This window comes from Salvia splendens, chromosome 5 (genome assembly GCF_004379255.2).
Source record: "Salvia splendens isolate huo1 chromosome 5, SspV2, whole genome shotgun sequence".
Taxonomy (NCBI): Eukaryota; Viridiplantae; Streptophyta; class Magnoliopsida; order Lamiales; family Lamiaceae; genus Salvia; species Salvia splendens.
In genome coordinates this window covers 31,010,095-31,027,062 of record NC_056036.1, presented here as the reverse complement: position 1 = coordinate 31,027,062, position 16,968 = coordinate 31,010,095, and the positions used below count along the sequence as shown (strand labels likewise).

The following is a 16,968-nucleotide window of genomic DNA, read 5'->3' as shown; positions in this document are numbered from 1 at the left end:
AAATTCAGCTGTTGATTTAACGTGACTTAAATTGAGTAATTCTGAAAGTTAAATCGGTCTATGGTCTTTTCAATTTGAAGCATTGTTTTGAGAAGTGATTTCTCTGCTTATTAATCGTTTAATCACTTAAATTAATAGTATTCTAAAATAGAATAATAAGAAAATAGTTCGAATTGTATTTTAAAAAAAATATATATTTCTTTTTTAAATTTTTGGTAAATAACAAATCCAAATAACTTTTTATATTTTGATTTGTTTTATAATAACCTAAATCACTGTATGTTTATCAAAATAGGGAAGGGTGGAAAGAAATAAAGAAATTATAGTTTAATTAGTTGGCTCAGTTTAACGAAATGAATTTAGTAAAAAAAATAGGTTATATTAAGAAATTAATTAAATTAAAATTTTAGTAATATTAAATTTGACTAATAAAATAAATACTTGATTTAATTTAATGAACTCTTATTTAACTGAATTATCTTATATACTTAAAATACTATAGAATTTAACTAAAAATCAAGCTTAAGAGCATCCACAACCGTGCTCTTGCCAGCGGCACGGTTGTGGGCCCGGTCGGTACTATTCATGCCTGCTCTCTGGCAAGAGCACAACACCCACAATTGTGCTCTTCCGCAAGGACGAGCACAATTAATATAAAATTCAATTAAACAATAACATTTCCATAATATTAAAATCCATTTAAAAACCATAATAAATATTACAAATTACAAATAAAATTAAAAAATACATAATTAAAATCCTAAAAATTAAAAATTACATAATTAAACTCCTTAAAATTAAAAATTACATAATTAAACTCCTTAAAATTAAAAATTACATAATTAAAATCCTAAAAATTAAAAATTACATAATTAAACTCCTAATAAGACTACGCATCCGGCGGGATCAACCCCAATTATTTTTGGAGACCTTTTATCATGGTCTCGTGTGTTTCAAGTTGCGTGGGGGTCATAGATGACCTATCGGCCATATTGAGTTGGCTTAAGAGCATCCACAGCGAGTTGTTCGGGGGTGGAGGTGGCACATAGGGAGCGGGAGCGGCTTCGGGAGTGGCTTCGGGAGTCGAGCCGCGACGACGGTTGGCCGCCGCCTTCTTCCTTCCTTGGGGGCGGCGTTGGGAACAGCTCGGTCCGGCGTCGGGGCTACCCAAGTTAGCTCCGGCGAGTTGGCTAGCCACTTCTTCCGAGCCGGAGTCGGATAGGGCTACCGACCTTGATCGTTTGGAGGAGCCGCTAGAGGAGGATGTTATGCCTCCCTTATACTTCGGGTGCGTCCGCGTCTCCTGCCAAACGTTAAGATATTTGAACGACTTACCGTTCATGGATTGGTAGGTGCTCAGCGCGGCGGTGATGATGTCGACCTCGCTTCGGCCGCTCCCGGCATTCCGGGACTCCTGGATGAAATAGCCGTTGAACTTGCCAATTTCTTCGTTGGCTCGGCCGATGCAGTTGCGCACCATACTCTCGTTGCGCTCGATTGTTCCGGGCGGCCGGTTTGCATTGTACCGGCTGGAGACGCGCCACCAAAAGTGATCGCCGGATTGGTTCGTTCCAACCACCGCATCTTCGGAGATTTCCAAGTACGCCTTGAACAATCTTTCCATCTCCGCCGGTGAGTACGGTGTGCGGACACCGGCGCGAGATGGAGGAATCGACATTTGGGAAGGGGCGCGAGGCCTAGGCTCCGGTGTCCACCCGTAGCGCCCTTCGGAGGCACCTTGGTCGTCGATTGGGTATGGACGGTAGCCACCCGGAACGGCCGAATCTTAGGTTTGAGGAGGGGCCGAATATTCCGTTTCCGGACTAGGAAACGGTTGTGAACCGAACCATTCGGGGTTCTAACCGTGGGAGCCCGAAGGGTTATCGTCTTGGCCGGACATAGTGATGTTGTAGGGTATGAGAGAATGAAGATGAAAATGGATATGAGAGAATGGAGATGAGAATGGATATTGGAGAATGATGATGAGAGTTGTGTAGTTTGATGTGAATTTTTGGGGTGAAATTGAGGGTATTTATAGATGAAAGTGTGTATTTTTGGGGTAAAAAAATGAAAAAAAAATTAAAAGGTGTAAAAAACGGTTATAAACGGATATATTTTTTTGGGGAAGTGAAATTTTTTTTATTTTTTATCGGTTTTTTAAATAAAAAATCGATTTTTTAAAAAAAATATATAAAAATGTTTAAATGCAACGGTCGAGCCGTTGATGAATGGGAGCGCGCCACGTGTGCGTCCGCTGGCACGGACGTGCTCGATACATCGAGCAGCGCCGTGCCAGCGGCGCGAGCGCAGCGGCGGAGGATGGCGTCCGTCCAGCGCCGCGGACGGCGGTGGCGACGGACGCCACCGCTGCGCATGCTCTAATGTCCCTAGGTGAGTCTGGCTTAATAATGATATCAGGAGGAGCTAGAAACAGAGTTTTATTATTCGGAACCTAGCTAGGTCGAATTCTTATTCCATGAATAATAAATAAGCATTTATTGATGAGTCCACTATCGGAGTAAATACGATGTTAATTAATTAAGTCCATAGCACACTTCAATTAATTAATGGATATTTTATTCTTAAGCATGGAAAATAACTATTTAAACGAGGAAACCGAGATTACTTGTAATTTTGATTTGGATGGGTACATCAATATTATTACGGTAGTGGCTGATAATAATATTCCAATTCGAGCTTGAATTAAAAGCCAATTAGGGGTGGCATGTCTGGCATGCATCCAAACTTCCATAGATCTCTAATTGGGCCCAAGATGTAACTTAATATAAATAGGAGAATAAATGAGGCATAGTACAATTATTACTCATAATTTATGTCCACTCTCTCTCTGTGAGGTGTCGACTTCTTCCTCTCCCGCTGGGAGTTATGTCTCTCCTTTATCCAAGTCCTATATATTTTGATAAGATCAGTTCACCCTAATATCAAGATATAGTTCGGAAACCAATCAGAAGATCTGTGGTCTAGTGTTGAAGATCGTCACGTTGAGAAGTAGCAAGTCATCTATAATTCTTTGGAGAATCAAGAAGATATTCAATTCTATCCGTAAAAATGTTTTAGGTTTCAATTAATTAGAAACATGTTTTAATTCAAGTTTTGAGCATGATATATGTGATAATTACGCGAATAAAATTTATCTAAATAATCTGCTAAATAGATCTATACTCTGATTTATTTGTTCTTCCGCTGCCAACTCCATCAAAGAGTATTTTTTTACCATAAGAGGAAAGGACTCTACTACAATAGAACGTCCAAAATTGAAAAAAAAGAGACTCAACTACCATAAAAGGAAGGAAATACAAAACAAAACAAATAACTTTAACGTTCATTAAACGCAAACGATACTCTTAGATGATGCTAGGTAAAGATCTCAAGCATAATAGTATTTCTTATACATGTGTATTGGAAAATCAAAGTTGTAAAGCAATTAATAATTTAATAATGCAATTTTGGGGAATAACTTTTTAGAGAATAACTTTAATTAGAAAAATTAATTATTTACGGTATCAATCACGTTGTCAATAAGAAAAATGGCATCTCCACCCGAGGGAGTGACTTTGTTGAATATTTTATGTATCATAAAAAAAAAACATATTTTAATCATTTACTACTATAATTTTTCCAAGCAAGTCTGACCAAACCCCTATCACTAAATGTCACTTCTATTCATGAGATGTTTTTGATTTGCATTCACGAAATGTCACTTCTATTCATGAAATGTCACTTAAAAATTGTACTACTCCATTGAATGAATGTGAATGGAGTACGATGTTACAATCCTCCTATATCTTAAGATTCCCCAAATATTTAGTTATCTTTTTATTCCCCATATCTTTTGATTCATAGTATATTTTCATATCTTGTTTTCTTGTTCCCTAAGCTAGTATTCTAGTATTATAAATAGGGCTAGGTTGTTATCTTTTTATTCATTGAATGAAGAAATAATATTCCCACATTACTGGTGCAATACTCCTTATCAAACCATGAAGACTGCCGACGGAGGAAGTTCTCCGCGCCAGCCACGAATTGAGCCGCCGACCCCAACGTTCGGGGCGCCGGATTGGTGTGTTGCGAGTGTAATCGCAGGATTTCTTCGTTAAGAGAATTGTGCTCTTAACAACTGGTGCTTTCATCCAGAGCTCAACCATGGCCGATCAGCCCCGACGCTTCACGGCGAGTGGCTACCTCGGTGACGGATGGCAGCGGATACGACGAGACGACCCGGAGTCAAGCAGCGCGCTGCGCAATGGATCGGGGCGCTCGTACCTACTTTGTCAGCGCTCGACAAAATTATGGCAAGATTTGATCAATTGGAATTTAAATTGGATGCGAGGGATAGAAGGGTTGATAGGTTGAAGGCCACACGCCTTCCCAAACCGGATCAACCCTATTTTTCGGACGACGGGGACGTCGATGGGTATCGTTCCCAGGGAGACGTCTGGCCGACCGACGAGGACGGCCCCCCAGTTTTCAATCACGGCAGGCGTGTCCGTTGTGGGGATGTCCGCCGGCGTAGGGGCACGGGTCGTGATTTAAACAGGCGAGAGGCAAGGCTCGCACAGCCTGGCTCTGGCACGATTCCATATCGCGCGCACACTGCTTCGTGGCCTCGCACGAGCTGGGATAGACCAGCAACTCGCGTCACAACGGAGTTTGATAGGGGTTTTCGGGGGTACCAACAGCCTACATCGTGGGACCCCCCCATCAACCGCCCCTCCGGTTGGGATCCTCCCGGTAACCGACCAATACCGAGCTTCCAGCCCTACGACCCACCACGGTCATGGCAGCCCTCTTGTTGGGAACCACCGCCTCACCGTGCATCGCAAGGATACTCGGATTATGATCAGCCACCACAGTGTCTGCCTAGTCGTTGGGATACACCCAGGCGACAAACCGATCACTTCTGGCAGCAGCGCAGCCCACGCCCGAGCACACAACCTTGGCGCCCTGAAATCATGGGGTTTGAAGAAAAGATGGTGGATGAAGAATTTTGCTATGAAATCGAATTGATTCCCGGCTGCCATTCTTCAAGCCTGGATCAAGAATCAGATGCTCATCAGGAAAAAAATGATTCCTCGAACTGGATGGGTAGTTTTCTTGAAGAGGCTGATGATTCAAAATCATCTCTAGTAGATGATAATAATCATGATAAGGCTACTTTTGATGATGATGAGTTCACAAAGATGGAATGCCATTCTGTGAAGATGAGTGATGATTCGGACTTGCTTTGGGATGTGGTGGGAGTGACTGATTCATCTTCATCATGTGTTGATAATTGTTCACAGCATAAGTGTTTGGACTCTGATGATGATTATGAAGATGATAGAGTAGATGGTGATGAGAGGCGTTCCTACAACCTCACTGCTGCGGAGTTCCAGCTGGTAAGAGTCCTTGTGCAGCGATTCATGGAGGACAAGCAGTTTGGGGGCCGTAGGAACGATGCCGGCGTCAGGAGCCGGTGCATGATCCGGAGCCTCCTCCAAGTCCCAGCCATCGAGGATGATTTTGTGAAGACGAAGGCGAGAGAGGAAAGGGGCGGCGTAGAAATGTTGGTGGGAGTCATAAGTGAAATGATGGTGATCATGTTCCTAATCGCATTTGATCCAGGAGGTGACGTTTCAATGCTTTTGCTATCGTCGACTGTGCCCGTGGTTCCATGGTTCCCACCTTGAGGACAAGGTGGATTTTAACCGTGGGGGAGTTGTTACGATCCTCCTATATCTTAAGATTCCCCAAATATTTAGTTATCTTTTTATTCCCCATATCTTTTGATTCATAGTATATTTTCATATCTTGTTTTCTTGTTCCCTAAGCTAGTATTCTAGTATTATAAATAGGGCTAGGTTGTTATCTTTTTATTCATTGAATGAAGAAATAATATTCCCACATTACTGGTGCAATACTCCTTATCAAACCTTGAAGACTGCCGACGGAGGAAGTTCTCCGCGCCAGCCACGAATTGAGCCGCCGACCCTAACGTTCGGGGCGCCGGATTGGTGTGTTGCGAGTGTAATCGCAGGATTTCTTCGTTAAGAGAATTGTGCTCTTAACATACGATCACTTGCCAAAGGTTGAAACTCAACTGGGAGATGTTTCATCACCATCTTCTGTTTCTGCATTCATTTTAATTTTAGTCAAAAAAGTTATCTTTGATCTTTATGTTTCGTTAGTTGCACCATCTCTACAGTTAGTGTATGGTTTTGTTGGTAGGTCTGCTCAGGGGCCTTTTCAGCGTTAATCCTTATCCTTATGCCAGCTTTTTTACTTACTCAGGTTAGTTAGGTTGCTTCTTTCCCCAATGTTCCCTAATTTTGTGTTGCATCACAACACTCAATTCCCCAATTCCTGGACCTGGATAGCTTTTGCATAATGTATTGTACACCTTTAGCCTATTCATCTACGCAAGTCTTTATTTCATTCTTTGTGTTACTTGCTCAGTTAGTCTTACTTGTCCAAGTTGTATGTTTACATTCCATTTTACTTTGGTCCCACAAGTTCCCCATTTAGTTACGTCATCTACAACCATTTACATAAAACTCAAACCCATTTTTTCAGTTCTGTCAAAATTAAACAGTAATTCTACTCCAACCATTTACACTAAATTCAAAACTCAAAAGAATATTCCATATTTACCTACTTTTTTTACTTTTCCAATCTTAACTACATATTTATTTAAATTACACATTCACCCCACAACACTTTGTCAATAATTTTCCAAATATAATTAAATAATTTGATACAATTATGTATAATAATATATTATATTTATATATTAAATATATTATGCATTCAATAAAATATACATTAACTTCAAATTATAATACATCAAACATACTACAATAACATTCAAACATAAATTAAAATACATTCAAAAACATCATAATTATATAAAACAAATACATATGTTTCATTAGCCCATCTCGTTATTAATTAGCCCATCTCATAATTAACTACTCCATATTATACTACTAAACCTAATTTTTTCTCTCTCCCATCGCCGCTATCTTCTTCAATCTTCCCCTCTGTATTTTCCCTTTTCTGTATTTTCGTTTTCAGTGGTTGCATCTCCAAATTTTCTGCACAAGTTCTTCAACCATCTACAACTCTCTATAATCAGGTAAGTAGTTTCTTCATCTAATTCTTCTTCTCCATTTTTCCGTTTCTGCATCTCTCATCTCTCTGTCTTCTTCGAATATCATCAAAAAGGAAGGACTCAATTGCAATTTCGGATGAGTTTTGCGTCGAGCTACAGTGCTACTGCAAAGATGGAGTAATACTGTTCAAAAACACAAAAAAGGACAATTTGGGATGCGTTTTCGAGTATGATTGGAGGTGTTTTTCACTGCAAAATTGCATTTTGACGAATCGTTGGAGATGCCCATAGGTTAGTTCATGCAAGTATTTAAGTCTCACCGTTCCAAATTAAAGCATGGTTGCAACCTCCTCTAGCGTGTGGAAACTTCTAAAAGAATGCATGTGAATGACACGCACAACCAGGCACTTCAAAAGACAACTTAAGTTAGTATTGTGACAATAACTCTGTAGTGTTGTATTCCTATAACAACAGAAGCTCTGTGAAGTCTAAGCATGAGATAAAGTTCCTTTTCGTGAAAGAGGGGGTTCAAACTGGACAAATATTTATAGAGCATATAGGAAGATTTGATCTCACTAAGGGATTACCACCCAAAGTATTTCATTTGAATACAACCCAAATGGGTGTTATGTTATTTGAGAAAACTTCTGTTTAGTGGGATTAAATTTTGTTATATTGCTCTATATTATGGTTTCAGACATATTGTTATGTAACTAAAGTTATTTTATATGGAATTAAAGTTTGTTTTGTCTACTACTTATGTTATTTGGTTTTGCTTTGATCTCACTAAGGATAGGTAGGAGCAGTTGAAAATAGGCATGTTTTGATCACATTGCGTGAAATTTCCATGCTACACTCTATAGTTGAGTTGTTGATTATGATTTTCATTTGTAATTTAATGGGTTTTATGTACGTTGTTGATAATTGCCTCTCTTTTCCTATGTTAATATGGTCAATAATAAGATTGTTTCGTAATACACTAAAGTAGAGTGATAGCACATTATGAGCTCATTTGGTTAATATACATTTGTTTGGTGTCATGTGTTGTCCAAGTGGGATATTGTAAGAATTATTTGGATACAACATGACTAATTAATGTGTACGACTATCTTTTAAGTTACCCAATTAAATTGATCAATTAAAGTTTCAAGTATGGGCTTAATGTATTAAATTATTACAAGTTTAAGTGTACATGTGATAAGGTGATTCTCTATTTGTTGTGGGAGTAAATATAAGATAAAAGGATCTTATTTTTCTAGAAGACAAGTTATGCTCCCCAGACGTAAAAACAAGTGTTCCATATTTCTGTATTCTCATTATATTACATTGAGAAGAAATGATAGGCCAGTTTAATCGTTTCCTTTTCTTGTTAAATTTGGTCCAAAAAATTGATCTAAAATTGGTGAATATTAGGCTTGCTTATTCGGTCGGTTCCGGTTCTATTCGGACCGGTTGACCAGTTTTAATTTCTCATAAATCACAGAATCGGAACCGGTTTATTAAGAACCTGTTGGTTCCAATTCGGAACCGGAACCGGCTTGTAATTTTATCCGAATTTATTCGTAATTTTAAATAATTCAGTATCAAAATATTAATAATCCAACATCAAGAAATATACTCCCTCTGTCCCACAAGAAAGACTATGCACTTTTTTTCCTTTTTAGTTCGTCCCACAAGACACTTTTCAATTTTGAAAACTATTTTCTCTCTAGTGAGATGTGACTCATTCTCCACTAACAATATTTTAATTACTTTTTCTTTCTATCTCTCTTATGTTTTACCAAATTTACATTAAAACCCGTGTCAAATCCAAAGTGCATATTCTTTGGGGGACAGAGGGAGTAACAATTAATACCTAAAATTCAAATAAACAAAAAAAAATTCAAACCAACAAGACAACAATATCATCAACAAATACCTAAAAATTCAATACATACCTAAAAAAATCCAACGCCTAAAAATATTCAATAAATCAATACATAAAAATTTTAATCAACACATGGAAAATTACAAGTACACAACCAATAAGACAATAATATCCAAAACCAACATTCCAACAATATTTAAAATTATAAATCAACACGCAACAAAATACAAGTAGACAACAAAATACAAGTATACAACCATTCCAACAATATTAACTATGAAGATATTACTAGCTGTTTGATTATCAATGAGAGATTTGTGTACTTGTAATTGTTAATTATTCATATATTTATAAACAACGATGCTTTAATAACTTTCTATGGCAAAAGATAAATGTATCAAGTTATAAAATTCAATGGAAATAACTAGATAAATTATACTCCTATATTATACTTGTGTCGCCTAGAAGTTTGGATGGCAAAAGTGGTCAAGTGGTGAATCAATATTCTTCTCTTTCTCTTAGTGCAGTGGTGACGTGAAGATATGGGAGAATTAGGCTTAAAAATTTGAATTTGAAATCTTGAATAATAATATTTAATTATTAATAGTATTAACTTATAAAAATAAAATTAAAATTGGATTGTAATCCGATTCCCAGTAAGAACCGATCGATTTCGGTTAGAACCGGAACCTTTTTTAAAAAAACAATGAAACCAGTACCGGAACCGATTCTCCGGTTCCTAGTTCTCAATTAACCAGACGATTCCGGTTCCGATTCCGATTAACCGAGAACCAAAAATCAGTTAAGCACCCCGAATGAATATCATAAAAAAAAGGTGTTAGTGTCACGACCACATCTTCCTAATCAAAGAAAATGTAGCTATATCGCGACTAAAACTTACTGAAACTGTCTCAACTCATCATAAGATGCTTAAATCAAGAGAAACATTGTCTGAAATGTGTTGAGGGTACAAATCATAATGAATTAGAGTAGTAGTGGGACAATTGTCTTTGCTAAAAGCAAGTTCTAAATTTGCGCAACGGAAGAGTACCAAGACGAATGTAATATGTATGAAGACATACTACATCAGCTATCTTCCTACTTATTCAATCTTCTGTCCCAACACCTCCTCGGCTTTGACAACGATCAACCTGCACATTAAGGAAAACAATATGCAGGGCTGAGTACTTGATGCACTCAGTGAGCTCATGCCGAAAATATTTCTCTTTTAGTTGTCAGCCAAGCTGAGTGAACGCGGGGTTTTTATGAAAATAATTCCCGGTCACTAAAACTTTTCTCTTTTCAAAAGGTTAACTGCGCAGTCACATAACATCTCATGAAACACCATATCTGATCTATGTGAACCGGGAATGTGGCCACATTCCAACGGTCACTGGACCGGCCAACCTGACGCTAGCACATGGTCCTTATGTGTACACTAGTTCGAGTAGGGTTTTCGGCCCTACTGGGACCCGAATTCGATTTAACTTGCTTGGCATAGCCAACAGATAGGTAATCATAAACAAAACATGGCATGACAACTCATTCAAAAATATGCTCACGTTTTCACATAAAATCACGTTTTGAAATAAAAGCCCACCTAATAGACTTATTCCTCAAACTCAATTTCTCGCTTTGGCTTCACTTGCCCTTGAGCAATTTATCATTTACCATTAAATAGCGCAGTACGCTAATTAGTACTTGAATTATTTTTCTTGTGAAAAAAATGCATGCATCCTATTGGATATCACCTATATTCAAGTCTCTTCTTATAGGACTTTCTAATTCTTAGCTTGGGTTCACAACTATGTGGAAACGTATTTATTCACTCCACAAACTTTGGAGAGATTTTTATTTCCTTTAAAATAATTTCTTGGGCCTTTATCATAGATTTTCCTTACATTTTTCTTTGATATGCCCTTTCTAAAATTCTTGTCGTCGAATTTTTCCTTAAGGCCGCCCATGGGGTCGCGGGGCGACGCCGGTCGGCTCATTCGCGTCTCCAACTTTAATACTTTTCATCTTCGGAGATTTATCTTTGTCTAAGAATTAAATTAATTGAGCTCTAACTCAATCTTTTAATAAGTTTCCATCCAAGCATAATTAATTTGGCCCAACTAATTAAATCTTGCCGGCCCAAAAGAAATCAATTTAGCATGGCCCAGATTTTATTCTCTCTTCTTTTCTTTTTTTAATTATAAGAGGCCCAAGAGGATTCACTTAATTGCCCAAAATTAAATGGAGAAAATTCTTTTATTTCTTGAATCTCCTGGCCCAAATTGCTAAGTGGCCCAAATGAATAAAAATTTAGATGGCCCAATCAAGAAATGAGGAAAAGGAACAGATCCCTCTCTTTCTCTCTTCTTCTTCAAGGTAAATCCCCAATTGAAACTTAACAACCCTAGCTCTCTCATTCTCGGCGTTAGTTCGAAAATTGCCCGTCGCCGTCTCCCGATCCTGCGATTCAGCGCCGTCCCCTCTCTCTTCTCTCTCAGATCTGTGTTGCATGCATAACTATAGCCATATGATCACATGCATGCAACAATATCACATGCATGCATCGTATGCGCATGCATGGTAAGGAGTTAGTTGAGAAGGTGATGACGTGGAGTTAGTTAAGAAGTTGCCAGCCAATGAGTTAGGACTATGACGTGTTCCGACCAATAGGAGTGAAGCACGTGGATGTTAGTTACTACTATGAGGAGATTGAGCTAAGAAAACAGTATAAATAGTGTTGTTGCTCTTTCTTTTCTTTGTCGATAAAATTGTTGTGTAATCGTGAGCTTAGGTCGTGGACCGAGAGTTCCCTTTGTTCTTGCTTTCTATCGTATAATTCTCATTGTTCATTCAATAAAAACGTTCCTCTTTGATCATTTAAGCGTTGAAATCGCGTAATATCGCTGAGCTCGAGTGTCTGCGAGCTAAGATAGGGAAGTTGCGGGGAAAGGTCGTAACAATTGGTATTAAGAGCAATCGATCTCCGGACGTTGGAACGGTGACTCAAGGCGCAGAAATGGAGAAGAAAATGATGGAGGCAATGGAGCAGAAAATGCAGGAGATGCGAGAAGAACATAAGATTGAAATGATGCAGCTCTCGCAATCTATTGCTGCACTTAATTTGCAGAATCAAAGGAATAATGAAATGGAGACTGGTGAAGGTAGTAATAGAGCTAATCGGTATGAAAATGGAACCGGTTGGGGAAGATCTACGCGCTATGAATTTTCAAAGTTTGACGGTGAAGGCTATGAAGGATGGATGATGCGAGCTGAGTATTTCTTCCAAGTAGCTAAAGTACCAGAGGAAGAGAAGGTTAGGGTGGCTACAATCCACCTAGAAGGAAGGGCATTACAGTGACATCGAGGTTTTGAGAGCTTACATGGAGATATGGCGTATGCGGATTGGTCGTGCTATAGCTCCTCCTTGGCTGCTCGCTTTGGTGCTCACGCATATGAAGATCCATTGGCTGATCTCAGGAACCTCAAACAAAAAGGTACGCTACAAGATTACATGGATACTTTTGATGAATTATATCCTAGAGCTGGAATTAGAGAGGATCAAGCCTTGAGCTTCTTTTTATATGGATTAATTGATGAGCTACAAATGCCTGTGCGTATGTTTAGACCTAAGGCATTATCTGAAGCTTACTCTCTAGCTAAACTACAAGAGCTGACTGTAAGAGCTTTAGGTGTTAAGACTAGGATGAATCAGAGCCATGTTCAGTCGAGCAGTAGCTACTACTCCAATAGTAAACCTATGTCTGTGACTGCTACTAATAAGGTTGGAACCTTGAGTAATTGGAGTGGAGGTAATAAGGATGGTAATAAGTATGGAGGAGTTAGAGCTAGTGCAAACTTAACTCCTAAGGAAATGGATGAGAAGAGAGCAAGAAAAGAATGCTTTTGGTGCACTGAGAAGTTTACTCCAAATCATCAGTGCAGCAAAAGGAAATCGTATGTAGTGCAGCTGCTCGAAGTAGGAGAGGCAGAGGAGAAGACCGAAAAGGAAAGTGATGAAGAAGAGACAGAGGAGAAGTCTGAGCTGCAACTCTCCTTACATGCTGTGTGGGGAAAAGATGGACCTCAAGTTATGAGGATTCGAGGAAAATGTCAAAAGAAAGTCTTAAGAATATTGATAGACACTGGTAGCACTCATAATTTTTTAAGTGCTAGGGTGGCACAAAAGCTTAATTGCAAGTTGCTTCCCGTTAATTCAAGAGCTGTGGAAGTAGCTAATGGGCAGATCCTACAGTGCAATCAGAAATGTAGTAGATTGGAGTGGGAGATGCAGGGATCAAAATTCCAAGGGGAAGTTTATCTCATAACTCTGGAAACATATGATCTCATACTAGGTGGGGAATGGTTGTCCACTTTGGGTGAGATTAAGTGGAACTTTAATAATCTCAGCATGATTTTCAATATCAATGGTGAGGAAGTGAAGCTGCAAGGGGAAAGATGGTTACCAAAATCTGATCAGTTAAACTTTTTACATATATTGAATCCTGATGATGAAGATGTGAGAGGAAATGGAATCAGTGGATACCCTCAGTTGGAGTGGATGCAGGCTTCTGCTATGAGATTAGTGTGGAGGAAATTTAGCCAAATCTTAATTTGATTCATAAGGAATTTGCTGATATATTTGAGGAACCTAGAACACTGCCTCCACAAAGAAAGCAGGATCACAAAATTATTTTAAAGGAAGGTGCTGATGCAGTTAATATGAGGCCTTATAAGTATGCTGCACACCAAAAAGATATCATTGAAACTATGATAGATGAGATGCTTAAAGCTGGAATCATCAGGCACAGTGAGAGCTCCTTTGCAAGTTCTATTGTGCTAGTCAAGAAGAAGGACTCATCTTGGAGAATGTGTGTTGACTACAGAGCCTTGAATGCCATAACCGTTAAGGATAAGTATCCTATTCCTGTGATTGAAGAGCTATTAGATGAGTTGGGAAGAGCAGCCTGGTTCTCTAAAATTGACTTGAGATTAGGGTATTGGCAAGTCAGAATGAACTCTGCAGATATTCACAAGACAGCATTCAAAACTCACTCTGGACATTATGAGATCTTGGTTATGCCATTTGGCTTGACAAATGCTCTAGCTACATTTCAAAATTTGATGAATACTATCTTCAGAGCTTACTTGAGGAAATTTATATTGGTTTTCTTTGATGACATTCTCATATATAGCTGCAATCAAGAGGCTCATGAGCAGCATTTGAGAATAGTTTTGGAACTGATGAGAGAACATAGCTTGTTAGCTAAAAGAAGTAGGTGTACTTTTGGGGGTAAAAAGGTGGAGTATCTGGGATATGTTATCACTGAGAATGGAGTTTCAACAGATGAGGGAAAAGTCGAAGCAGTTAAAAATTGGCCTCAACCAAAATCTGTTAAACAAGTGAGGAGTTTCTTGGGATTAACTGGATATTACCGAAGATTTGTGCAACATTATGGAGTGATATCAAGGCCCTTGATAGATGTAATCAAAGGAAATGTGTTCAGATGGACAGTGGAAGCATAGGAAGCTTTGAGAAGCTCAAAACTGCTATGATCACAGCTCCAGTTTTAGCCTTGCCAGATTTTTCCAAGGAATTTGTGGTAGAGACTGATGCATCTGGGGTAGGTATTGGAGCTGTGCTAATGCAAGATAAGCATCCATTGGCTTTTATCAGTAAATCCCTATCTCCTAAATATCAGAAATTATCAGTTTATGAGAAGGAATTATTGGCTATTCTAATGGCAATTAAGAAATGGTACCATTACTTACAGAGCAAGAGGTTCATTATATGGACTGATCATCAGAGTCTCAAATATTTGATAGATCAGAAGTTGACTACTCCTACTCAACAAGCTTGGATGACTAAGCTCATGCAATTCGATTATGAAATCAGGTATAGAAAAGGGAGTGAAAATTCAGTAGCTGATGCCCTATCTAGAGTGCCTGAAGTGATGACTTGTGCTCTGACTTCGTTTGTAATTCCCTTGGAGTTAATTGCAAAAATCAAAGACTCTTGGAAGCAAGATCCTCTGATACAGAAAGTGATAACTGAAAAACAAGAAAATGCAGATCTTCATCCTAAGTTCAGCTGGAATAATGAAGAATTGAGAAGGAAAGGGAAGTTAGTAGTGGGAAATGATGTGGTTTTAAAAGCTCAGGTTCTATCTCTCTTTCATGACTCTGCTCTAGCTGGTCATTCTGGAGTTTTGGGTACCTTTAAGAGAATATCTTCTTTGATATATTGGCCCAAGTTAAGGAAGGATGTTAAGGAGTTTGTAAGAGTATGTGTTACTTGTCAGAGATACAAACCGAGCAATACTTCTCCAGCTGGATTATTGCAACCCCTTCCAATTCCTGCTGCAATTTTTACAGATATCTCCATGGATTTTATTGAAGCTTTGCCTATCTCCCAAGGGTTTGACACTATATTTGTGGTTGTAGACAGGCTGAGTAAATATGCGCATTTCATGGCTTTATCTCATCCTTTTACAGCAAAGAAAGTAGCTGAGGTATTCTTGGATATAATTTTTAAACTTCATGGGATGCCTGCGAAGATTGTAAGTGATAGAGGATCTATTTTTGTGGGAAATTTCTGGAAAGAACTGATGAGTCTGTTAGGAGTGGAACTACTATACTCCACAGCATATCATCCAGAAACAGATGGTCAGACTGAGATTGTGAATAGAAGCCTACAATGCTATCTAAGGTGTGCTATGGGTGAAAAACCGCATACTTGGTTTCAGTGGATAGGTTTGGCCGAATATTGGTATAATACTACATATCATTCGAGTATTCAAATGACACCTTTCGAAGCCTTGTATGGTTTTGAACCTCCTATACATGTTCCATACCTGCCCGGTGACTCAAGTGTTGAGGCAGTAGATATATCTTTAAGAGATAGAGAGGAGATGGTAGCTATACTCAAGAGAAATGTGCAGAAAGCGGCGGATAGGATGAAAAGGCAGGCAGATCAGCACCGTAGTGATAGAGAATTTGCGATTGGAGAATGGGTTTGGCTAAGGCTGAGGGAGTATAGACAAAAATCAGTAAGAGGGAAGCATCACAAATTCGAGCCGAAATATTTTGGACCTTATCAAATTCTGGACAAGATTGGTGCTGTTGCTTACAAGTTAAATATGCCTTCTTCTGCTACAATTCACAACGTGTTTCATGTCTCTCTGTTGAAACCGGCGTCTCCACCAACCGAGCCTATCGTGGATATTCCAGACATATCTCACATCAACGACGCCATTCCTCAAGCTATTTTAGACAGAAAAATGGTGAAAAAACATAATCATGCGGCGACAAAATGGTTGATTCATTGGGAAGGAAGATCGCCGGCTGATGCCTCTTGGGAGTTCGCTGATATGATCACGACAAGATTTCCATGGTTCCTTGCGGACAAGGAACCCTAAGAGGGGGAATTTGTTGCATGCATAACTATAGCCATATGATCACATGCATGCAACAATATCACATGCATGCATCGTATGCGCATGCATGGTAAGGAGTTAGTTGAGAAGGTGATGACGTGGAGTTAGTTAAGAAGTTGCCAGCCAATGAGTTAGGACTATGACGTGTTCCGACCAATAGGAGTGAAGCACGTGGATGTTAGTTACTACTATGAGGAGATTGAGCTAAGAAAACAGAGTATAAATAGTGTTGTTGCTCTTTCTTTTCTTTGTCGATAAAGTTGTTGTGTAATCGTGAGCTTAGGTCGTGGACCGAGAGTTCCCTTTGTTCTTGCTTTCTATCGTGTAATTCTCATTGTTCATTCAATAAAAACGTTCCTCTTTGATCATTCAAGCGTTGAAATCGCGTAATATCGCTGAGCTCGAGTGTCTGCGAGCTAAGATAGGGAAGTTGCGGGGAAAGGTCGTAACAATCTGTCGCCGCCCCTCCGCCAAATTTCCGCTCTCGGGGAGCATCGTTGCCGCCGCTCCTTTCCTCACGACGGAGAGTCATCGCCGGTTGCTCCCCGGCGTTCAGCAGC

The 16,968-nt window shown here is 39.1% G+C and overlaps 1 long non-coding RNA gene across 1 annotated transcript; it reads left to right on the top strand.

The window, feature by feature from the left end:
- The first annotated feature begins 6,943 nt into the window (after window positions 1-6,943).
- LOC121803174 lies at window positions 6,944-7,864 on the top strand. Its single transcript, XR_006050928.1, has 2 exons — window positions 6,944-7,135; window positions 7,225-7,864. It is a non-coding gene; the product is annotated as an uncharacterized LOC121803174 (long non-coding RNA).
- Window positions 7,865-16,968: the final 9,104 nt, after the last annotated feature.